This window comes from Oryx dammah, unplaced genomic scaffold (assembly GCF_014754425.2).
Source record: "Oryx dammah isolate SB20612 unplaced genomic scaffold, SCBI_Odam_1.1 HiC_scaffold_17, whole genome shotgun sequence".
Lineage (NCBI taxonomy): Eukaryota > Metazoa > Chordata > Mammalia > Artiodactyla > Bovidae > Oryx > Oryx dammah.
In genome coordinates, this window is record NW_024070201.1 from 13,837,208 (window position 1) to 13,859,930 (window position 22,723).

A 22,723-nucleotide genomic window follows, 5' to 3' on the forward strand; every position below is an offset into this window, starting at 1 on the left:
GTTTAGCAGAGTATAACAGAAAATCCAAAGTAACCTTGTCATAAAACAAAGATAATTTTGTGTTATTTTTGCCCCACATAAAAACCCAGGAATAGTTAATACAGATCTGATACAATGGATATAAAGTATCCAGGACATAGACTCTTTCTAACTCACTGTATCTTACATTCCAGTGTTACCATGAAAGCCAGAATTACTGTTGCAGTTCTTTAACCACTGATCTTCATGAGTCACAAAGGAGGACAGGAAGAAGAAAGGCATGCTGCCTCTATTTAAAGGATACATTTTTTGAAGTCACATACCACCTTTTAAGTTTACATCCAGTTGGCCAGATCATAGTCCCATGCCATACCTAGCCACAGTGGAGGCTAGATTATGTAGTCTCTTCTGGGAGGCCTTATTCTAAACTAAAAATTGGAAATGTGTGTCTAAGGAATAGAAGAGAATAGGTATTGAAGACAGGCAGTAGCTTCTCCCATATATACAGATAAATCATCTTAAAGCAAGGAAAATATTTTTCAGTTGAAGTGTACAACACTTACTTATGCCAGAGACATTCTTAGATTTGCCTGCAGTGATCACAATGGAAAATGCCTGGAAAGAGAGAGATGATATGTTGTAGCAAACCAAAAATGAGAACTGTATCTTGGAGCCCTCTAAACTTTTGGGTTTTTAAGGTTTTTACTTTCTGTGTGTGTGTATTATCTTAGGCTAGATTTTTATAATCTTAATCTAGGACCATACAGTGAAAAGGATGCATTTATTTATTCCCGTGGCATTAAGTGAAAAGCAAATAGAAATCAAATGAAGAGGGACCAGCTGTGCTATTTCATTTGAGAAGCTCAAGGAATTGTTGGGTAAAGTAGTGGTGGTCTGAGGACAGTGGCCTACACTGCTTATTCCTCTGCACTTTGGCATTCATTTCGAGGCCATGTATCCATGTGTTTAATATCCTCCCAGAATGCTGCATCAGGTTATAATGAGGTATTTTCTCTCATTTCAGTTGAGAAGGTTTGGTCTTCATAAGGAAAGGAAAGCAGGCTGTTCAGGGCCATGTTAGTTTATGAATGCTTTTGCCAATATCTTGTGTTTATTTTTGTATCTTCAATCTAAAAGTTCTATGCATTTTTGTTACCAAACTTAAATATTAATATTTTAAGCATGTATTGTCAAACATAAGGAGTTTAATCATTGGGGATTAATGCAGGAGGGTAGAGGAGTCTCTTCTGGGAGACTCCTGTGATTCATTGTGCTCAAGGGATTTGATAGGCATGAGTAACAGACATATCCATCTTCTATCTAACAGCATTGGCAATACTGAAACCAGCAAGTGGGTAGTTGCTCAAGTAAGACTTTGTTAGGAAGTTGTGTGTTAGCCAAAAGTGTAATAACTTTGACTCGTGATGGGCTAGTATCATGAGCCTTAATTTTCTTGAATTGAGCCAGGACACCTGGCAAAAGTCAAGAATAAAATTTTACATAATATAAATGTCCTCTGTTTCTGGTACTAGATAATATTCTTCTGTTACAACCGAAAGCAGTACCTAAAAATATGAACACGTGAGATAAACTTTGCTTTTCAAGTGAAAGTTGTTCTAGTAAACGATAGTAGTAATATCAATAGTCACAATAATATTGTAAATAAAAGCACTTAATGTTTATTGAGTGCTAACTGTGTGCTTGGTATAGTGCTAAAATTCCTTATATGCATTTTCTCATATAATCCTCCTAATTATATGAAAGAAGCAGTATTATTATTCATGTTTTACAGACGAGAAAACTGCAGATTAGGGAGAACAATTTGACATTTGGACCCAAGTCCTGTTTAACTTCAGGGGCTCAGTGCTGAAATGAACTCATCATGGCTGGCGATCTGGTGCTCCAGCTCCAGGAAAGAACTTGGTTCAGCAGTGAGAGGGCAGTCCCAGGCAGGTCGGGTGGGTGTCTTGACGGGGAAGTGAGTTTCCTTGACCAGTTGCACTTTCTGCTGAGCAGAAGGATGAGGTGCACAGTATATTAAGTTCAGAATTTTGATCTTTGGAGAGAATTTTCTCCAGTTTCAAATGTTTTTTTCTTCCAATGGAAAATAGGATAATTTTTTTTTCTTTGCCTGTATAGTAAGAGGATAGTATCACTTTCAGTTAGAACAGGCTTACATTTTGAATATCAGATAAATTAATAAAGAATAAACATGATGCCAAAACCTCTTTCTGCCCATCCCTCCCCTTTAGGCTTTACAGAGTATTTTAGACTATTTTACTGTAGGATTCCTTAAATATCTGAATTCCCTTAAGTTCCTTTGTGTTTGTTTACAGTTAATGTGTTAAGAGCCATTGACATTTGAAGATCATCAGAAGTGAAGATAAAACATCTCAAAAATTATAATGTAAGTGAATGGGAAAATGGAAATAAAAAATGGATGAAAGTTAATATTGCCAGCAATATTTCTGCAGTTCATATATTATCCCAAATGAAATTTATGTGTGTGAGTAACCAGTACCTTCAAACTGTAGTCCCAAATCCAAGTCCTAGTCCTTAAATTCTGTTCTCTTCTACCTGGGGAAAATAGTCACCAATTTTTAGTCATCAGTAATTTCCCATTGAAATTCTTTTGGCTTCCATGTACTATTTTTTGCTTTTTCCTTCCTAGACTTTGCACTTTGACAAGGGCTGATGTTGTATTTAAAATTGTATGTGTGTGGAGACTGAGGTCTTCACTTTCCAGCCACTGATGTATGTTTTATGCAGTTTTAATTTTACTATTGTTCTGTATTTCTTAGGTAAAAATATGACCAGTAAGCTAGCTAGCCTCTCCCTTCCTTCCCTTCTGTCTTTACCCGCTCCCTTCCTTCCTTTCTTACTCTCTATAAATATTTGCTTAACATAGATAATGTCCTGCACATTGAGCTAGATCTAGAATTCCTGAATAAGACCTTGGTGCTGAAATGAGTAATGTCATCTTTTTATACAGTTAGGGTGTTAGAGATGAGCTAGTTAATTTCTCAAGTGTGCCTGAGGCCCACCTGCACATTTCAGTCACTTGTGGTGCTTGATGAGCATTTAGTTTCCTAGGTTCTGAACCAGACATTCTGAATCCTGGGGAATGGGCCCAGGAATCTCTCCTTAAAGTGAGAACCACTAATCAGATATTTTTGGATTCTAGTACAACTGTGTAAGTTTGTAGTTGAGGGAACAGACCTAGAGAAGTTTAGTAACTTAACCCAAAGACACCATAAATGTTTGAAGGCCAGGAATGGTTTGGTGGTGTTTTCTCCAAAGTCACAGAGATATTTAGTACCAGAAGTGATCTCCTGACTCCTGCTTCTAGACTTCAAGTCATGGCATGATTTCAGTTAGGCCAGACCGTTTTGTGTGTGTGTGTGTGTGTGTATGTGTGTGTGTGTCTGTCTCTGTGTGTGTGTGTGTGTGTGTAATCATAAGCAGTTCATCACTGTTCCTGAAAAAAATAACTGAAGAACATGAACTGTTTGTTTCTTCCTCTTCAGTCAGATGGATGACTGGTTCTGATTTTGGAATCACTGGGTGGGAAAAAGCCCCTGGTAGTCCAGTCCAGAAAGAGTAACTGCTCTCTCCCCCGCACCCATGGCCATATCTCTACTTGATCTTTAAATTTTATGCTTCTGAAAAGGAAGAATCTGATTTCATTTTTGAATGATGGTAGCTAATAGTAGGTGCTTGGTAAATAGTATAAACAGGTTGCTGTTAAAATTTTTTTTTCGCCTTTGGATTCTATAAGGTACAATTAGGAGTGGTTTTATTTTCTTTGTACAGAAGTTGATACTTTATATACTAAGCCAGAGACTTTAAATAGTTGAAGTCATTTGTATGTATGATACTCCATTGTTAGAGTTCATATGTTCACAATATCTCTGAGTATGAAAATATTCTAAAGTGTTTTCTGAACTATGTGTGAATTAATTTTAGTGTTGTATTTTATATTGTATTGTATATGATATGTTGATAATTACTGAATTTTAACCTTACATTAGTAAATGTATTTATCCAATTTTCTTTGACATATTCTTTGATTCTCAAATTTACAAAGTTTAACTATAAAATGTTGTTAACTCAATTTTCCAGAAATTTTGGAACATATTTTCACTGTAAGATTTTTAAAAGGGACATTTAAAATCACATACTCATTTCTAATAAGTTGTATTTTTGTAATTTAAAATTTTCTTCCCATTAAATACTTTTTTTTTACTCTTTTTGTAATCACAGACTTAAAATTGTACATATGGTAGTTCTAAAAAGGAGTCTTATCTACTATGTAGTGTAAATCCTTCATTTTTTGGTGTGTTGAGACACTGACGTTAAGGGACTTGCCTAAGAGTGGAATTTTTATAAGTATTAAAATACACGTGAGCAAACAGTAATATTGGATTTCTATAATGATATGTATGAAATGCTTTGAACACTGTAAAAGTATCACACAAATGTAATATATTCTGGTTACTGCTCTGGTGATAATATGTGCAGTTAGTTATCTTATGATTAAATTAAAAACATTTACTGTTTAAAATCAGAAAGAAAAATACACAGATGCTTGTGACATGGTCTGTTCTCTTATTTCTTCTGTTCAGATTTTACTGTGTCTCCTTGGAAGTACATGGTACTAGAATAGATACTTTGTGGGTTACCAGTGAAATTTCTCTTTCCTTGTGGTAGTCCAATCCAGATGGTCACCTTATACAATTACACAAAGTACTCAGAGTGATACTTCTATATTGCAAGACTTCTGTCAGCAGTTTTCTTTGGGGAAAAAAATGGTGAGTGAATGAATGTTCAGTATTGTTCCTCAGTGTAATCAAAGTAACTAATGGTAATGTTAACACATTTTGGTGTAGTTTATAGTTAGAAAAGTGTTTCACCTACATTATCTTCTGTGAGGAGATTCTCATTGGACAGATGAGTAACTTGAGGCTCAGAGGAGTGCATGACTGTTCATTGTCCTTGCTTAGAAGAGATTGAACTAGAACTTGAACTTTTGACTCTAAATGCATGCTGTTTCCCTGCCCTACATAAATCATAATATGAACGTGTTCAAGTTTCATGGGGTATACATTTTGTTTTTAAAAATAAACTCTAAATATTGGAAAATTAATGATAGGTTTACCTTGTCCAGCCAGTCCAATTATTTTCTTTGGAAATCTGACTCACTTTTGCTACTCTTAAAATGCTTAGCAAGAGATGAAGTTTTATTTTGAATAAGAAAGGTATATTCTTAGCATGGCTACCAGTGTGTGCTGCCTAGAATTATTTGAGTGTTTAAACGTTTAAAAGAGTAGTAATTATAGTCTTTAGAAGTATATTGAACTATGTAAGCTAAAAAGTTTGTCCTGTGTAATATATACAACCTAATGTAGTGAAAAGTCTTGGTACTTTCTTAGGGCTGAGTATTTTTAGTTTGGATTCTGCTTCTTAACTGTGACTCGGCTTGATATCTCTGAGCCTGATTCCTTTATCTGGAAAAAGGGTAAAATGATACTTGCTGTCTTTATAGAATTGTTGTGAGACCTGAATATGATGATTTATCTTGATGACAGTAATTTAAAAAAATAATGCTTATGTAGTGTGTACTATGTAATAGGCACTGTTTTAAGTATTTTATATATAGTCATTGAATTCTCATAACAGTCCTGTGAAGTATGAGAATTATCACTATAGATGAGGAAACTGAAGCACAGAGAGTTTAGTAACTTCCTCGAAGTCACATCAGAGTGGTAGACTCATGATTTAGTACCAGACAGTCTAGTTCCAGAGTTGGTAATAAGTATGAAAGAGAATATGTATGAGAGCTCTTTGACATTTGTAAAGGGCTATGCTAATGTTAAGTATAATTACTTCAAAAATATTTTAAAAGAGAGATGTTTTCCTCATCTTCATTATATAGCCCGAGGGAAAAAGGCAAAAACAAGCAAGAAAAAGCAACCAGCTTAATCTGGTAAATAGTGAATAGTATTCAAAATTAAGGGAGAGTAAATCACTGTATGATGCCAGAACACTAGATTTTTAATGTAACTATTCCAGGCTACGGAGAAGGCAATGGCACCCCACTCCAGTACTCTTGCCTGGAAAATCCCATGGATGGAGGAGCCTGGTAGGCTGCAGTCCATGGGGTCGCTAAGAGTCGGACACGACTGAGCGATTTCACTTTCACTTTTCACTTTTATGCATTGGAGAAGGAAATGGCAACCCACTCCAGTGTTTTTGCCTGTAGAATCCTGGGGAAGGGGGCCCTGGTGGGCTTCCGTCTACGGGGTCGCACAGAGTCGGACACAACTGAAGCGACTTAGCAGTAGCAGATCCCAGGCTAGGAAGAGAAAGATATATTGAATGATCTTATTTTCCTACAAAATGTTTCAGTGACTGCAAAATAAAACAAAACACCCATGTCAACTTCACTTATATTACTGAAGTTTTTGCAGAAAACTTGTATCTCATGTTGATGGGGTTGTGACCAATTAATAGTAATAATTTGTTTTTCTCTGATTTGGAAAAGAAAAAATGTCCTTCTAGATAACTTGAAGAATGGATGCGTGACTTCAGAGTTTTAATAATGAATTATATTTGCATGATGGAATGAGAAAATTACATGCAAGGTCATTTATCAGTGTGTGAATTCCCAATGTATTTTCTGTATTTGTTCGGGTAAAAGTGTTGAGCAAGCATTTACAGAATAGGTCAACTCTCCTCTTTGTAGTGTTTCTGTCCTGATACTTCAATTTGGATGGAACTGTTTGTTTCTAAAAGGAAATGCAATATCTGTGTAGTGTGCTTTGAGCTCTAATAATCATATCAGCTTTCCAATAATCTTTCTCAGCTAAACTGATCTATACATAACTTTTCCTCTGTAGGCTTTGTATGAAACCATGTGAGTTTTAATTTCTACTCTCATCAGAGTTTGAATCAGGATTTTTGAAGGGATTCTGAGAAACTCTATTTATTTATTTATTTATAAATTTGTTCATTTATTTTATTTAATTGGCTACATTGGGTCTTAGTTGTGGCAAAGCATGTGGGATCCTAGTTCCCCAAACAGGGATTGAACCCATATCCCCCGCATAGCAAGGCGGATTCTTAACCACTGGATCACCAGGGAAGTCCCTGAGAAACTCTTTAAAAAGGAGTTGTTGAGGGTGTTGGAACTCATGGTCCCTCCTGGTCTCCAGTTCTTACCTCATCCCCCATAGGCACATTTTGTTTTGGCCAGAATACTTTTTCTTTCACCTATTTATTTATATTTCCAGATAAGTTCTTTGAAGAAACTGTACTCTGTAGAAAAAAGATGTATGTAAACTATTTTGTATGCAACCTGGTTTTTCATACTTTCTCTTGCATTACCAAATAACATGTCCTGCCTTTTAGTTAGGAAAATGTAGTTGATAGACCTGAAACTAAAATAATAAAAATTAAACTATAACAAAGGTTGCATGTACCTTAGAACCTAGAGATTTTCCAGATGTCAACTTGCACCAGCTGTCTCAGAGCTCAAATCCCCCTTTGTTTCTCTGAAGAGGAATGTAGTCTCATCTTTGTTAATCAGATGCCATGATGATAAGATCACTGTGCCACCTCTTTTAAACTATGGGTTGGTTAAGTAAAAAAAAAATTCAGGTTTCTGGTGTACCATTTAAAAAATAATTAACTATAATTTGTAAATAATTTGTTTGGGGAGTTGTTTTTCTATTTTGGAGATCCTACAAATATTCTGACAATAGGTCTTTTGTATCCCAAGTGCTTTATACACACTGCAGGCCTTTTATTTATTTTTAATAAAACTTTCAACAGAATGATGAATAGAGCATGAACAGTGCTTATGTACTGTAGTCTATTGTGTAAGTATTGACAGCAAAATTTGCATTTCTAGAAAAGCCTGTTCACAGTCAGAATGTAGAGTACATTCTTTAATGTTCTTGGACAAACATGCTATGTATGTGCTCAGGACATTACTTACAGGAGAATACTTTATTGAAAAGAACCTTTTCTTCCCATGCGATACTGAAGAAAAATTAAATTGGCTCTAGGAGTGAAGCCGTTTATATAAGGCAAGTGATTTAAATCTTACTGTAATGATTGTGGTCAATAGTGACTGGAAATAAAAGAAATGCAAGCTTTCTCAGATTCTTGGGAGGCATTAGTTGATGAGGATATGTGAAAAGATAGGCGAATTGTTTCCTGTCACTTGAGTTAGGAGTGTAAAGTGGGGGCATATTTATCTGCACCCCTAATTTTCACACGGAGAAGGCAATGGCACCCCACTCCAGTACTCTTGCCTGGAAAATCCCATGGATGGAGGAGCCTGGCAGACACTTTCTCACTTTTGTTATAATAGAAATATTTTTTACTGGATTTTGAATTATTAAATCAGGAGAACTAAGAGGAGTATAAATCTATTTTTGGCATCTTCTGATGCTTGAGTTTTATTTTTCTGTTTGTCATTGTGAAATACCACTAAGTGTCGATGCTAATTAATTGCGTTACGAGCCCAGCAGACAGCAGAGTCAAGAGGGTTGGTACATTGCTGATAGTTACACTGAAAAATGCTGGTGATGGAATTGGTTTTATTTGGGCCAGTCTTCTGTTTGAATCTGTCAGAAGTTACACAGGATACATGTATGCATGTGTGTAACATATACATATTTATATATATTTAAAATTTTTCCTCGTGATGTTTATGCTTAGAATTAAGTGATTTGTCCATTAACTAAAACTTTTTTATTTTAAGCTCAAAAGTTTATACATTTAGTTATCTTAGTCAAATGACATTTTACAGTGCACATCTGAGTGAAAAGTACTTTTAGTGCCAAGGACTTTGCTTCATTTTAATTTAATTAGTGGGTTACTTGAAAGGAGACCTTTATTTTTTATTTTATCTTATTTTCCCTTCTGACCAGGGTACTTTTGTATTTTCACAATACTATTGGTTTAACACTTTCTACCAGTTAAAAGAGTTTAGCACTAATTACTTTCTACAGGTCATGTGTTTTTTATCCTTATTATGGTCTAAATAAGGTATCATTACCTTATTTTATAAAGAAAGACGTTAGACTAAGTAACTTGCCTGAATTATTATCTGCTAAGCTGTGAAACCAAGTCTTTGTGACGCTGCCGCTTCTGTGTTCAGCTCCTGAGTGCTTCTGAGTCTGCATCTGTGCTCTGAGCTTTGTATTCTCTGCTGTGTTTCTGCTTCATCCTTTATATCCCTTCATTTCCACTCTGTTCTCTTACAAAATACTTAGATATCCAGCATCTTTGTTGTATTCTTAAGTCCCATGGAGAAAATGAATCTGTTTTCAAAGCTATCCCTAGTCCCTGATACATGGGTGATGTCAGTAACTGTCAGAGGGGAGGGTATGAAACAGGCAACTTTAGGAAGTTCCTGCTCCGCAAAGGGAGAGGGAGAGAGTGAAGACGAGAGGGGAAATGGCGGAGTCCTTTAGTGGAGGTAGAGATTCCGAGTCTCCATCCTGGCAAGGAAACTGAGGAGTACTTTGAGGCATGGGAATATTTGAACGTGATAAGCAACTGAACAGGAACAAGTATCTGGAGACAGATTTTTCTGCTTTTGCAGCATTATCAGGGATGCTGTAAGTTCAGTAGTATGAGGTAAGAAATACTTCCGTGTAGGTACCCAAATTCATTTGTTTAGACATGACTGTCCTAAGTAGCAAGTTTTTAGCCTGATTAATTCTCAAGAATAATTGTAACTTTCAGGAATAAGTATAACTTAAAATCTGATTGAAACAAAAAGTTGAAAATCTTAAAGATACTGTTTTGAAAAGCATATAACAAGTAACCTCTGCCTGCCTACCAATGGTTAGTTTGTATAACTTCGTTCACCTAAATGCTACACTTTGAAATAGAAGAGCTTTTGAGACCAAAAGGGTGGAACACTGCTGTTAGGAATGGTGTAGCAAGGGAAAAAGACATTCTGTTATAATAACAGCAGACAAGTAAATGTGTGGGAATGACTAAGAGTCAGATGATGGGATTTCTGTTTTGATCTTGTGGTGGAAAGAAAACTGTGTCACTCTGGCTGACATAGTGGCAGAACTATTGAAAAATAGTATGACTACAGCCATCCTGTATTATGCTTCCTGTATTATGCTTCTCTTTGTTGTTCAGTCGCTAAGTCCTGTCCAACTCTTTGCAACCCCGTTGACTGCAGCAAGCCAGGCTTCCTGTCCTTCGCCATCTCCGGGAGTTGGCTCAAACTCATGTCCATTGAGTTCGTGATACTGTCTAACCATCTCATCTTCTGCTGCCCTCTTCTCCTTTTACCTTCAGTCTTTCCCAGCATCAGGGCCTTTTTCACTGAGTCAGCTCTTCGCATCATCTGGCCAAAGTATTGGAGTTTCAGGTTCAGCATAAGTCCTTCAGTGAATATTCACGGTTGATTTCCTTTTGGATTGACTGGTTTGATCTCCTTGCAGTCCAAAGGACTCTCAGGAGTCTTCTTCAGCACCACAATTTGAAGACATCAGTTTTTCAGCCCTCAACTTCTTTATGGTCCAACTCTCACATCTGTACATGACTCCTGGAAAAACTATAGCTTTGATTAGATGGACCTTTGTTGACAAAGTGATGTCTCTGCTTTTTAATACGCTAACTGGGTTTTTCATAACTTTCCTTCCAGTGAGCAAATGTCTCTTAATTTCATGGCTGCAGTCACTGTCTGCAGTGATTTTGGAGCTCAAGAAAATAAAGTCTGCCACTGCTTCCACTTTTTCCCCTTCTGCCATTTTTCTCTGCTGTGTTTCTGTTGCATCTTTTATACCCGTTCACTTCCACACTGTACTATTATGAAACGCTTAGATGTCTAGCATCTTCCTGACACTCTTAAGTCATCACTCATCACTAAGATGTGATGAGACTGGATTCCATGATCTCAGTTTTTCAACTGTTGAGTTAAAGCCGGCTTTTTCACTCTCCTCTTTCACCTTCATCAAGAGGCTTTTTAGTTCCTCTTCACTTTCTGCCATTAAAGTGTTGTCATCTGCATGTCTGAGGTTGTTGATATTTCTCCCAGCAATCTTGATTCCAGCTGGTGATTCATCCAGCCAGCATTTCAATGTACTCTGCATAGAAATTAAATAAGTAGGATGATAATATACAGCCTTGACGTACTCCTTTCCCAATTTTGAACCAACCTGTCTTTCCATGTCCAGTTCTAACTGTTGCTTCTTGACCTCCGTACAGATTTCTCAGGAGGCAGGTATGGTGGTCTGGTATTTAAGAATTTTCCATCTCTTTAAGAATTTCCACGGTTTCTTTTGATCCACACAGTCAAAGGCTTTAGCGTAATCTGTGAAGCAGATTTTTTTTTCTGGAATTCCCTTGCTTTCTTACCCCTTTTACTGTCTATATACCTAAGTTCTATTCTTTCATGGATATGTATGTATGTTCATTTGGTTATTTTGCGGAACCAGACATTAACATTAAAATAATACTGACTTGATTCCTTTAAATTAGGAGTAAAGAGAATAGTATAATTTAGGGTAGAATGAAAAATGGGTTAAAGAGGGGAATTCTGTTGAAAGTGGTTTCCCATTTATGAGGGCTGTGGCTTCGCAAATTTGGATGAGCACATTTGTGAATGTGAATTGTTTACGTGTTCATGTAATCTTTAACTGCTCTTCCTAAGGGTAATATAATGAATCAGAATTTAGAGTGTAAGCATATAATGGCAGTTTTATTCTGAGATTTTTTTTTTATCCTCTTGAGAAAAGCAGTCTACATATGAATAAATATGTAGAATAATTAGTATTATTAACAAGAGTATTCCACAGTGCTAGTTATATTTTAATCAGCTTTGTAGCTTTTGAGAAAATATTCTCTCTATAACAACTTTATTAATTTCTAAATGGTGTTTCATTTATGCTTTTTTTTTTTGACATAGCACACTTATTTAAGTAAAGATATTACTACTGTTGAGGGCAAAAATTGTTTTGCCTACCCTTGAGGTATTAGGATTGCTTTTGCTCCAAAGTACACTTGCTGCTGCTGCTGCTGCTAAATCGCTTCAGTCGTGTCCTACTCTGTGCGACCCCATAGATGGCAGCCCACCAGGCTCCCTCGTACCTCTCCATTATTTTGAACCTTGTTAATTACTTGCAGGTTATGCAGGGAATGTTCTATTTATTTATGGCTTAGATATTTGAACCTTTTTGGTGGTTTTTTGTAGCTCCATTAAAGGATTTATAGGAAAAAGATAATTATAATTTGATGTTATTTCTTAATGATCCTGATTGAAGGTTTGGGCAGATGCCCATGCTAATTGAAGATGAATAAAATTGTATGATGTTGGCGCTGTGTGGCAGCCTTCTTATAGGGAAAGTTTATGCAAAATAGCTAAGAAGTAATACTGACAGCAAAGTCTGTGAATCACATTTTCATACTGACAGTGAAGTCGTTGAATCACGTTTCCGTATGGGACAATAGTTCATTTGTATGTATGTGTACATGTGCGTGTTAGGAAGGGATAGCCAGGGGCATTTTGACTATCAGGAGCTGAAAGGAATATTAAAAAATGATAAGGTCCAGCCTAGCAAATTTTTCCAATAGTTAGAACCATAGCTCTTTATTTGTAGTCTTAGAATTTTCTGTCCAAGATTGTATGCTCTGAGTCACAGGATCTCAGATTTGAACTTTTGAGACCATCTTGTACAGCAGCTCCACCCCTCACGTCTTCCTTATGACTTGAATGTCATCACTGAATTGAGTTCATTGAATGTCATTGAATGTCATCGTTCACAAAGCCCTCACTTTCTCAACACTTCCTGCACCATTTTGGAGGTCACTCCAAAGAAGAAGCACTGGATATAGGAAATGACCCATTTGGTAGCCTGTTAGTTAAAGGGAATATGGATAGTGGAGAATGATTGCTAACTTTGGAAACATAGTTGTGTTTCTCACGTATGCTTACATTTGGAGAAATCTTTTTTGTCATGAGGGGGAGGTGGCATTTAGTGATTAAACCACATACTATGGAATGGCTATAATTTAATTTGAATGGCCACAACTACAGTTCTTTTAATCTTTTTGAAATCACTCGGTGAAACTATAATGACACTAATTGGTCATTAAAATAAAAGTATTTGGACCATGAACCTGTGACTCTGTATGTCATCTTCTCATTTGTGTGACAGATTCTACTCAATCTGGATTTTGTCAAAAGTAAGATGATGTGATTTTTTTTTTTTTTTTTTGGACATTTGTTGACTTCCATAGGTCTTTTATCGTTTGTCTGATGGTTTTCCCTAGTGGCTCAGATGGTAAAGAATCTGCCTACAATGCAGGAGACTCGAGTTTGATTCCTGGGTTGTGAAGATCCCCTGGAGAAGGGAATGACAACCCTTTTCAGTATTCTTGCCTGGAATATTCCATGGATAGAGGAGCCTGGCAGGCTACAGTCCATGAGGTTGCAAAGAGTCAGACACTACTGAGCGACTAACAGTTTACTGTTTGTAACGATAGATTTGATCATCTCAAATATTTATTTAATGTCTTTTCCTATAAATCAGTTATCCTTTTACATTTTTTTTAGTATAAATTGATCTGGCTTAATATTCTATTACTGCCATTTTAAATATAATAGATGTGTTGTAAATGCTAGTCTCTAAAGAGCTATTTTTGAAGTTTGCTTGATAAGAAACATTTACTGAGTTTGAGCATTTTACCTAACCAGAAAATGTAAGCTTGCTTGAAAACACTAGCAAAGAACTGTAGAAAGCAGCTGTGAAGCAGAGATGAATGTGGTGAGAAGGGTATGTATTCAAGGAATCATCTGAGAGGAATGGTGCTAGTCTAGAAAGTCTTCCTGATGCCTTGGTTCTTAGATAGCCCCATATATATCTGAAACATTTTAACAGTAGCTTCACTTTAATACATTATCAGTGTTGAATAATGGTCCTCCCCCTGTACCCCCAGTAATGGTGTTTATATAGAAAATAATTTTAATGCTTAGATAGTATTTTCACATTATTTTCACTTGGTCTTTGTAACCATCCAGTAAGCTAAGAAGAGCGAGTATTTTTATCCCTGTTGCCCTATGAACTTGAGGCTTTGAGAGGCTAAATGACTTTCCGTGACTCATGAGACCTAATTTTCCTTTTTCTCCTTGTAGCTTAAACTTACATGTCCCAGTTAGAATGAGAGATTAGTTATGTGTCAGCATCTGCCAAAATGTCCCATGCTTCTTATTGTGAAGATGCTTTTCAGTATGGTTACTTATAGTAATCCACTGTTAAACACATAATGGTACATATCCTTTTTTGGTCATGAAATAAAATAGTACACAGCTTTTGTGATGAAAGTAGAAAGGATCTTATGTTTCCAACAGTGATTTAATAATTGGAACGGATTGCTAGAAGGGAAATATGAAACTTTCTTTTCCAGAAGTTATTTTTGCTTTCTTGTCATGTTTTAAATAAATTGTATTAAATATTCTCTGGCAAAGACTATCTGATTATGGATAATTTAGCTCCTTGTTTCTTTAAGGATCAAATTGCTGAGAGTGTCATTTTTCTTAATTCTCTAGCTCTGTGTTTAACCTCATTCTGTTAAAACTGGAGTTCTCTGACGATAGTAGGAGGCATGCTATTCCAGTCTCCATTAGATAAAAATAATATTTTACATTGTTCTGGTGTTTCTGTCAGGTAATATGCTAAACTCTTTGCATGCATTATTTCATTTAATCTTTACCAGTATTTGAACTCTTCCTGGCATATGGTAAGTAAGTACTCGGCGAGTATTAACTAAATGGAGAAAACAGAAAATAAGTAAAACAACAATTGTATCAGATTTGGAAAAATAAAGCCGGGAGGATGAGTAAAGAATGAGTGGGTGGATTTGGAGTTGTTTGCAATTTTAAATGGAATGGCCAGGGAAGGTCTCACTATGCAGGCAACATTTGAGTAAAAAGGCTGGAAAAAGGAAGAAGTACAATATTTAAAAGAGAGTTATAGATAAACAGAAAATATTAGGAACTTGAAGTGGGGCCTTGCCTGGTGTATTTGAGTAATAGCGAGGGCTCTGCTGTTGCTGTAGTGCAGAGAAGCAGAGGGGCGATTGTGGAAGGCTTTAGGGGCATTTTAAGGACTTCATGGCTTTTGTTCTGAGTGCTGAGGGAAGGTAGCAGGAGGTTTTTTTGCAGAGGGGTTACTATGTCAAATGTTCCAGAATGGTTAATCTGACTGCTCTGTTGAGAAGAGACTAGGATGCAGAAGCAGGGAGACTGGTTGGTAGGCAGTTGGAATTATCTAGAAGGCAGATGATTATAGCCAAAAGAGTAAAGAGACTTGTTTTGAGGGTGCAACCAGGCAGATTTCCTGATGTACTGAACATGTAGTATAGGAGGAAAGTCAGAAGTTCACTCTAGAATTTTTGGCTCAAGAAAGTGTAGAAGGATGTGCTCAGTTGTGTCTGACTCTGCAGCCCATGGAATGTAGCTTGCCAGGCTCCTCTGTCTGTGGAATTACCCAGGCAAGAATACTGGAGTCAGTTGCTATTTCCTTCTCCAGGGGATCTTCCTGACCCAGGGATCGAGTCTGTGTCTCCTGTGTTGGCAGGCAGATTCTTCACCATTGCGTCACCTGGGAAATCCAGAGAAGGATAGAATTACTATTTACTAAGATGTTAGAGTTGGTATCAAGAAGAAGAGCAGGAATTTGGTTTGGGGTATATTAGATGTTCACCCGAAGGTGTTAAGCAAATTTATAATTGAAATCTGGATTTCAAGAGAAAAGTGTGCGACGGTGTTTAAATTTGGGCTCATCAACTTAGAAATGTTCAAGTTGTGAGACTGGATGAGATTATAAAGGAGGGGAGGTGTGCATAGAGAAGAGTTTCAAGGACAGAGTTCAGATGGAATTCAGTGTTAGGAGGTTCAGAAGGGAAAAGGAATCACCATAGGAGACCTGAGAGGAAGCGGGGCTCACGAGGCAGCGATAAGAGTACAGTGTTTGGGAAGCTGCAGATAGGAAGTCTTTGAAGAAGGAAGGCTCAGCTCTGTCAAATGCTGCCCTCAGATGGGGACTGAGTATTGACAACTGACTTTAGCGAAGTGGAGTTCTTGATGGCCTTTATCAAGCATTTTTGTTGACCTGTTGGAAGCTGGTTCAGAGAAAATGAGATGCGAGGAGTTGGAAGCAGTGAGTAGACTTCTGTTTCTAGGAGTTTTGCCGTAAGGAAGCTCAAAGAAGCGAATTGGTGTCAGTTTAAGTTAAGAGAAATAATAGCATGTTTCTATGTTGACTGGAATGACTGAGAGGAGAGGAAAATTTTTCTGTTGCAAGAACCAGAGGGAAAATTGCTGCAGAGATTTTCTTGCAAAGATGAGGGGAGATAATAGTTCAGTGGAGGAGCTGGCTTTAGATGGAATTATGGATGCCTTCCCTACAGTAAGAGAAAGAAAGGCAGAGTACATGGATACACATGCAAAGAGATTGTAGTTGAGGGAGCCTGTGAAAGATCTATTTTGATTACCTCTGTATTTTTCAGTGAAATGGGTCACCTACTAATATTGAAGATGGAGAGGGCAATAGAGGATGGGGAAAGAAAAGACCATATGAAATATTTGTCTGGAAGAATGGGAAACATAATGGACTAGAGAAATGTAGTGTAAGTCAAAGTTGCCTGAATGAATGAACGAACAGGTGCTTGACCAAGTAACATGTAAAATCTTGGTCCACTGCTGGATGGGGAGACCTTGATGCCACCTCAGTGTTAATTCCAGGAAGAACCTTGTTGGCTACTTTCCTTGGTCTAATTGGCACGCTGGTTTCTCCATCAGCAATACTTGGGATCGTATTTGACCCTTTTCTCTCCCTCTCTCATCATGTCAAGTCGGTTGCTGAGTTCTATTGATTCTGTCTCCACTGTCCTTTGCATCCACTCCTATTTCCTTTCTCTGCTAGTTTAGGCCCTTAATACCTCTACCTTGAGGAGGTCTCCTAATAGTTTCCAAATAGGTTTTCCTGCTGTTATCATCCATTCTTTGACCCACTGTTAAGATGATCTTCTGCAAGCACAGAGACTTTTCAGTGTCTTCTCACTGTTTTCAGAACCATCTAGATATCAGGTTATTTTTTAGGACTTGTACAATCTAATAAAATATTACCTTTTCTGCTGTATATCTGATTGAGCTTATAAGTATCCCATGCTTCAGCCAGAGTGGGCTGTCTCTAACAGTGGCCTTAAAATGTCTTGAATTTCCTATTTCTTTTTCTTTTTTTCATGTTGTATATTTAGTGAAATTTTTGAGACTATATCGAACCTCTTCTTCTTGTTGAATCAGCTAAGTCGTCTCCGACTCTTTGTGACCCCATGGACTGCAGCATGCCAGGCTTCCATGTCCTTCAGTATTTCCCAGAGTTTGCTCAAACTCTCATGTCCGTTGAGTCAGTGACGCCATCCAATGATCTCATCCTCTGTTGTCCCTTCTCCTCTTGCCCTCAGTCTTTCCCAGCATCAGAGACTTCCAGGGAGTTGGCTCTTCGCATCAGGTGGCCAAGTTATTGGAGTCTGAGCTTCAGCATCAGTCCCTCAAGTGAATATTCAGAGTTGATTTCCTTTAGGATTCACTGGTTTGATCTTCTTGTTGTCCAAGGGATTCTGAAGAGTCTTCTCCAACACCATAGTTCAAAAACATCAATTCTTGCGATGCTCAGTTTTCTTTATGATCCAGCTCTCACACTTGTACATGACTACTGGAAAAGCCATAGCTTTGAATATATGGACCTTTGTTGGCAAAGTGATGTCTTTTCTTTGTAATATGCTGTCTAGATTTGTCATAACCTTTCTTCCAAGGAGCACGGTTCTATATTCTAGCTAACTTCAAATGTTCAGCTCAGTTCAGTCACTCAGTCATGTCCGGCTCTTTGCGACCCCATGGACTGCAGCATGCCAGCCTTCTCTGTCCATCACCAACTCTCAGAGCTTGCTCAAACTCATGTCCATTGAGTTGGTGATGCCATCCAGCCATGTCATCCTCTGTAGTCCCCTTCTCCTCCTGCCTTTAATCTTTCCCAGCATCAGGGTCTTTTCCAGTGAGTTAGTTCTTTGTATCAGGTGGCCAAAGTATTGGAGTTTCAGCTTTAGCATCAGTTCTTCCAATGAATATTCAAGACTGATTTCCTTTCAGATTGACTGGTTTGATCTCCTTGCAGTCCAAGGGACTTTCAAGAGTCTTCTCCAACACTACAGTTCAAAAGCATCAATTCTTCGGTGCTGAGCTTTCTTTATAGTCCAACTCTGACATGCATACATGACTACTGGAAAAACCATAGCTTTGACTAGACAGACCTTTGTTGGGAAAGTAATATCTTCACTTTTTAATATACCATCTAGGTTGGTCATAGCTTTTCTTCCAAGAACAAGCATCTTTTAATTTCATGGCTCCAGTCACCATCTGCAGTGATTTTGGAGCCCAAGAAAATAAAGTCTGTCACTGTTCCATTGTTTTCCCATCTATTTGCCGTGAAGTGATGGGACCAGATGCCATGATCTTCATTTTTTGAATGTTGAGTTTTAAGCCAGCTTTTTTACTCTCCTTTTTCACTTTCATCAAGGGGCTCTTTAGTTCCTCTTCACTTTCTGCCATAAAAGTGGTGTCATCTGCCTATCTGAGGTTATTGATATTTCTCCTGGCAATCTTGATTCCAGCTTGTGCCTATCTGAGGTTATTGATATTTCTCCTGGTAATCTTGATTCCAGCTTGTGCTTCATCTAGCCCAGTGTTTCTCATGGTATACTCTGCATATAAGTTAAATAAGCAGGGTGACAATATACAGCCTTGATGTACTCCTTTCCCAGTTGGGGACCAGTCTGTTGTTCCATGTCCAGTTCTAACTTGCTTCTTGACCTGCATACACATTTCTCAAGAAGCAGGTCAGGTAGTCAGGTATTCCCATCTCTTGAAGAATTTTGCACAGTTTGTTTTGATCTACATAGATAAAGACTTTGGTGTAATCAATAAGCAGAATTAGATATTTTTCTGAAAGCCGCTTGCTTTTTTGATGATCCAGTGGATGTTGGCAATTTGATCTCTGGTTCCTCTGCCTTTTAAAATCCAGCTTGAACATCTGGAGGTTCACGGTTCATGTACTCTTGAAGCCTAGCCTGGAGAATTTTGAGTATTACTTTCCTAGCATGTGAGATGAGTGTACTTAAAGATGAACACCCCAGGTCGCTAGGTGTCCAGTATGCTACTGGAGAAGAATGGAGAAATAACTCCAGAAATAACTCCAGAAATATCAATAACCTCAGATAGGCAGATGACACCACTTTTATGGCAGAAAGAGAAGAGGAACTAAAGAAGAAGAATGGAGCCAAAGTGAAAACAGTGCCCAGTTGTAGATGTGACTGTTGATGGAAGTAAAGTCCGATGCTTTAAAGAGCAATATTGCATAGGAACCTGGAATGTTAGGTCCATGAATCAAAATAAATTAGAAGTGGTCGAACAGGAGATGGCAAGAGTGAACATCAACATCTTAGAATCAGTGAACTAAAATGTACTGGAAGGGGCGAATTTAATTCAGATGACCATCGTATATACTACTATGGGCACGAATCCCTTAGAAGAAATTGGAGTAACTTCATAGTCAACAAAAGAGTCTGAAATGCAGTACTTGGGTGCAGTCTCAAAAATGACAGAATGATCTCTGTTTCCAAGGCAAACCATTCAGTGTCACAGTAATCCAGGTTTGTGTCCCAACCAGTAATGCTGAAGAAGCTGAAGTTGAATGGTTCTATGAAGACCTCCAAGACCTTCTGGAACTATCACCCCCAAAAGATGTCCTTTTCGTCATACTGTAGTACAAAAGCAGGAAGTCAAGAGCTACCTGGAATAACAGGCAAATTTGGCCTTGGAGTACAGAATGAAGCAAGGCAAAGGCTAATAGAATTTGGCCAAGAGAACGCACTGGTCATAGGAAACACAAGAGAAGACTCTACACATGGACATCACCAGATGGTCATTACAGGAATCAGATTGATTATATTCTTTGCAACCAAAGATGGAGAAGCTCTATATAGTCAGCAAAAACAAGACCAGGAGCTTACTGTGGCTCTGATCATGAACTCCTTATTGCCAAATTCAGACTTAAATTGAAGAAAATAGAGAAAACCACTAGACCATTCAAGCATTACCTAAATCAAATCCCTTACAATTATATAGTAGAAGTGACAAATAGATTCAAAGGATTAGATCTATTAGAGTGCCTGAAGAACTGTGGACAGAAGTTTGTAACACTGTACAGGAGGCAGTGTTCAAGACCATCAGAATGGCAATGCAAAATGGCAATGCAAAAAGGCAAAACGGTTGTCTGAGGAGGCCTTACAAATAGCTGAGAAAGGAAGAGAAGCTAAAGGCAAAGTCGAAAAGGTAAGGTATACTCATCTGAATGCAGAATTTCAAAGAATAGCAGAAAAAGTCTTCCTCAGTGATTAGTGCAAAGAAATAGAGGAAACCATAGAATGGGAAAGACTAGTGATCTCTTCAAGAAAATTTGAGATACCAAGGGAGCATTTCATGCAAAGATGGGCTCAATAAAGGACAGAAATGGTATGGGCCTAACAGAAATAGAAGATACTAAGAAATGGTGGCAAGAATACACAGAACTATACAAAAATGATCTTCATGACCCAGATAACCACGATGGTGTGATCACTTAACCTAGAGCCGGAGATCCTGAATGCAAAGTCAAGTGGGCCTTAGGAAGCATCATAAAGAACAAAGCTAGTGGAGGTGAGGAATTCCAGTTGAGCTATTTCAAATCCTAAAAGATGATGCTGTGAAAGTGCTGCACTCAATATACCAGCAAATTTGGAAAACTCAGCAGAGGCCATAAGAGTGGTAAAGATAATTTTTTTTTCCCAATCCTAAAGAAGGGCAATCCCAAAGAATGCTCAAACTTCAAAATATTACCTCTTTCTTAAAACCTTCTGAAGCCCTTAGTCCAGATCCTTAAGTTCTTTCTCTTTATTTTTTGTATCCTATGTTGTGTTGTGTAGTAAGTACTTTGGAGTGAAAGTTCACTAGGGGCCGCAACCCTGTTGTTTATCTCTGTATTAATACGTAGTAACTCCTAGGATAGTAGTATCTTGCATATAATAGGTGCTCAACAGTATTGATGAAATTAAACTTAGATATGAAGTAACCAAAAGAATATGCTAGTGAGGAGAGCTGAATTTATAGTATCAGAACTGAGAAAAGACCTTCTTTTTTTAAAAAAAAAAAAAATCAGATCATTAATAAATATATTAAGGAGCCATTTTAAGGAATTGGTAGAGTCAAAAGCCAAAGTGGAAGGAATTGGGGAAGGAGTGGGTACTAAGCAAGTGGAACCATTGAAGATAGACCATTTGCTGTAATGTGGAAGGCAGCTAAACTCTTAAGAAATGGAATATGGTGTGCAGATTTGGAAAGAGACTGGTGAAGGAAAAGCACATGTGGTGTTTGAAAAAAAATGAGTGTGTTGGCAGAAATGCAAGTCCCCAGATTACTCCAAGTCATGTGTTTTCCTTTTTCACCTTGGCAGAGGCAAAGCACCCCAATGAGTCAGGCCACTGACGCTAATAATGAGTCCAGTGTGCTGAGGCCGCGGGTTAGAGGAAGAGTGCGGATCACGGACCAGGAAGCCTTGTAAACCGCGCCACGGCAGCCATCGGCAAGGACAATGCTCCTGAGTCACTGGCCTTGTGTTCTTGTGTTCCCGTTCATTCTGATGACATTTTTCATTTAGAAAACTATATTGTTACGGAGGTATCTCCCATAAATTATTACAGATATGTTTTGAAATTTATGATGTTTGATACAGAATTGTTAAGCTCAGGCATCTGAATGGAGGAAGATGTTGATGATGTGTGGTAGGGCCAGGGAGGCAGACAGTGAAGGTCTTTCCATTGTGCTTGAAGTGACACGATGTGGAGACTTCTGTGGCCCATCTGTGGTTCAGTTTTTTTTTTTTAAAAGGAAAAAAGAATCATTACTTAGCTAATTAAAATGTTTTTCAATTGTATTTTAAAAGATAGTTTCTGATAAAATCACTTGATATAAAAACAATGAAAATACTTAATTTAATTGTTTAAATATTTAAACAATGAAAGGTAAATAGTTTATGATAAAAGTCACTTGATATTATAACAATGAAAATATTTCTTGATAGAATATTATTTCTGTTTATCTATAATTGGCAGTGTTGAGTTTACAAAATGATAGCCCAGAGTTCCTAAAATAAGTGTAGCTGTTGGATTTCGTTTCCTTTTGACTCTATTGCATGAAATACAATATTGGAATATTTCTGTTTAGGCTATGAGTCTTAAATAAAACTTATTCAAGTCTCTGATTACTTAATTAGAAAACACTTGCGTGTATATACACATACATGCACATATGCCTTTCGGACAGTCAATTTCATTTTTCAGTATTTCTGTAGATAATTGTGTGACTGTTTCAAAAGGTAGAATACTCATTTCCGAAGCTCTGGACTATGTTAGAACTAAAAGAGACCATCTAGACGTGATTCTTGACCTTAAAGTGGCTGACATTGGAAACAGTTCAGGGACTAGTTTTCATGAGATTTTCAAAGAGGTATCTGACCATCAAAAAACTAAGCACTAAAATAGTCTGATCGGTACTTTTCATGGATAATGGAGCTATAATGGAGAGTGGGGATTAAGTCACTCAGCTGCGGATACT

General features: G+C 37.5%; 1 protein-coding gene across 2 annotated transcripts in view; it reads left to right on the forward strand.

The window, feature by feature from the left end:
* Positions 1–22,723, forward strand: part of MTMR2 (myotubularin related protein 2) — a 111,984-nt gene that overhangs the window by 6,745 nt on the left and 82,516 nt on the right. Inside the window, exon 2 of one of the 2 annotated variants that reach the window (XM_040257888.1) lies at positions 2,316–2,386. The exons of the other annotated variant lie outside the window; for it this stretch is intronic. The gene's annotated coding sequence lies outside the window, so the exon portion shown is untranslated. The remainder of the gene's footprint in view (positions 1–2,315; positions 2,387–22,723) is intronic. 2 annotated transcript variants of the gene reach the window in all.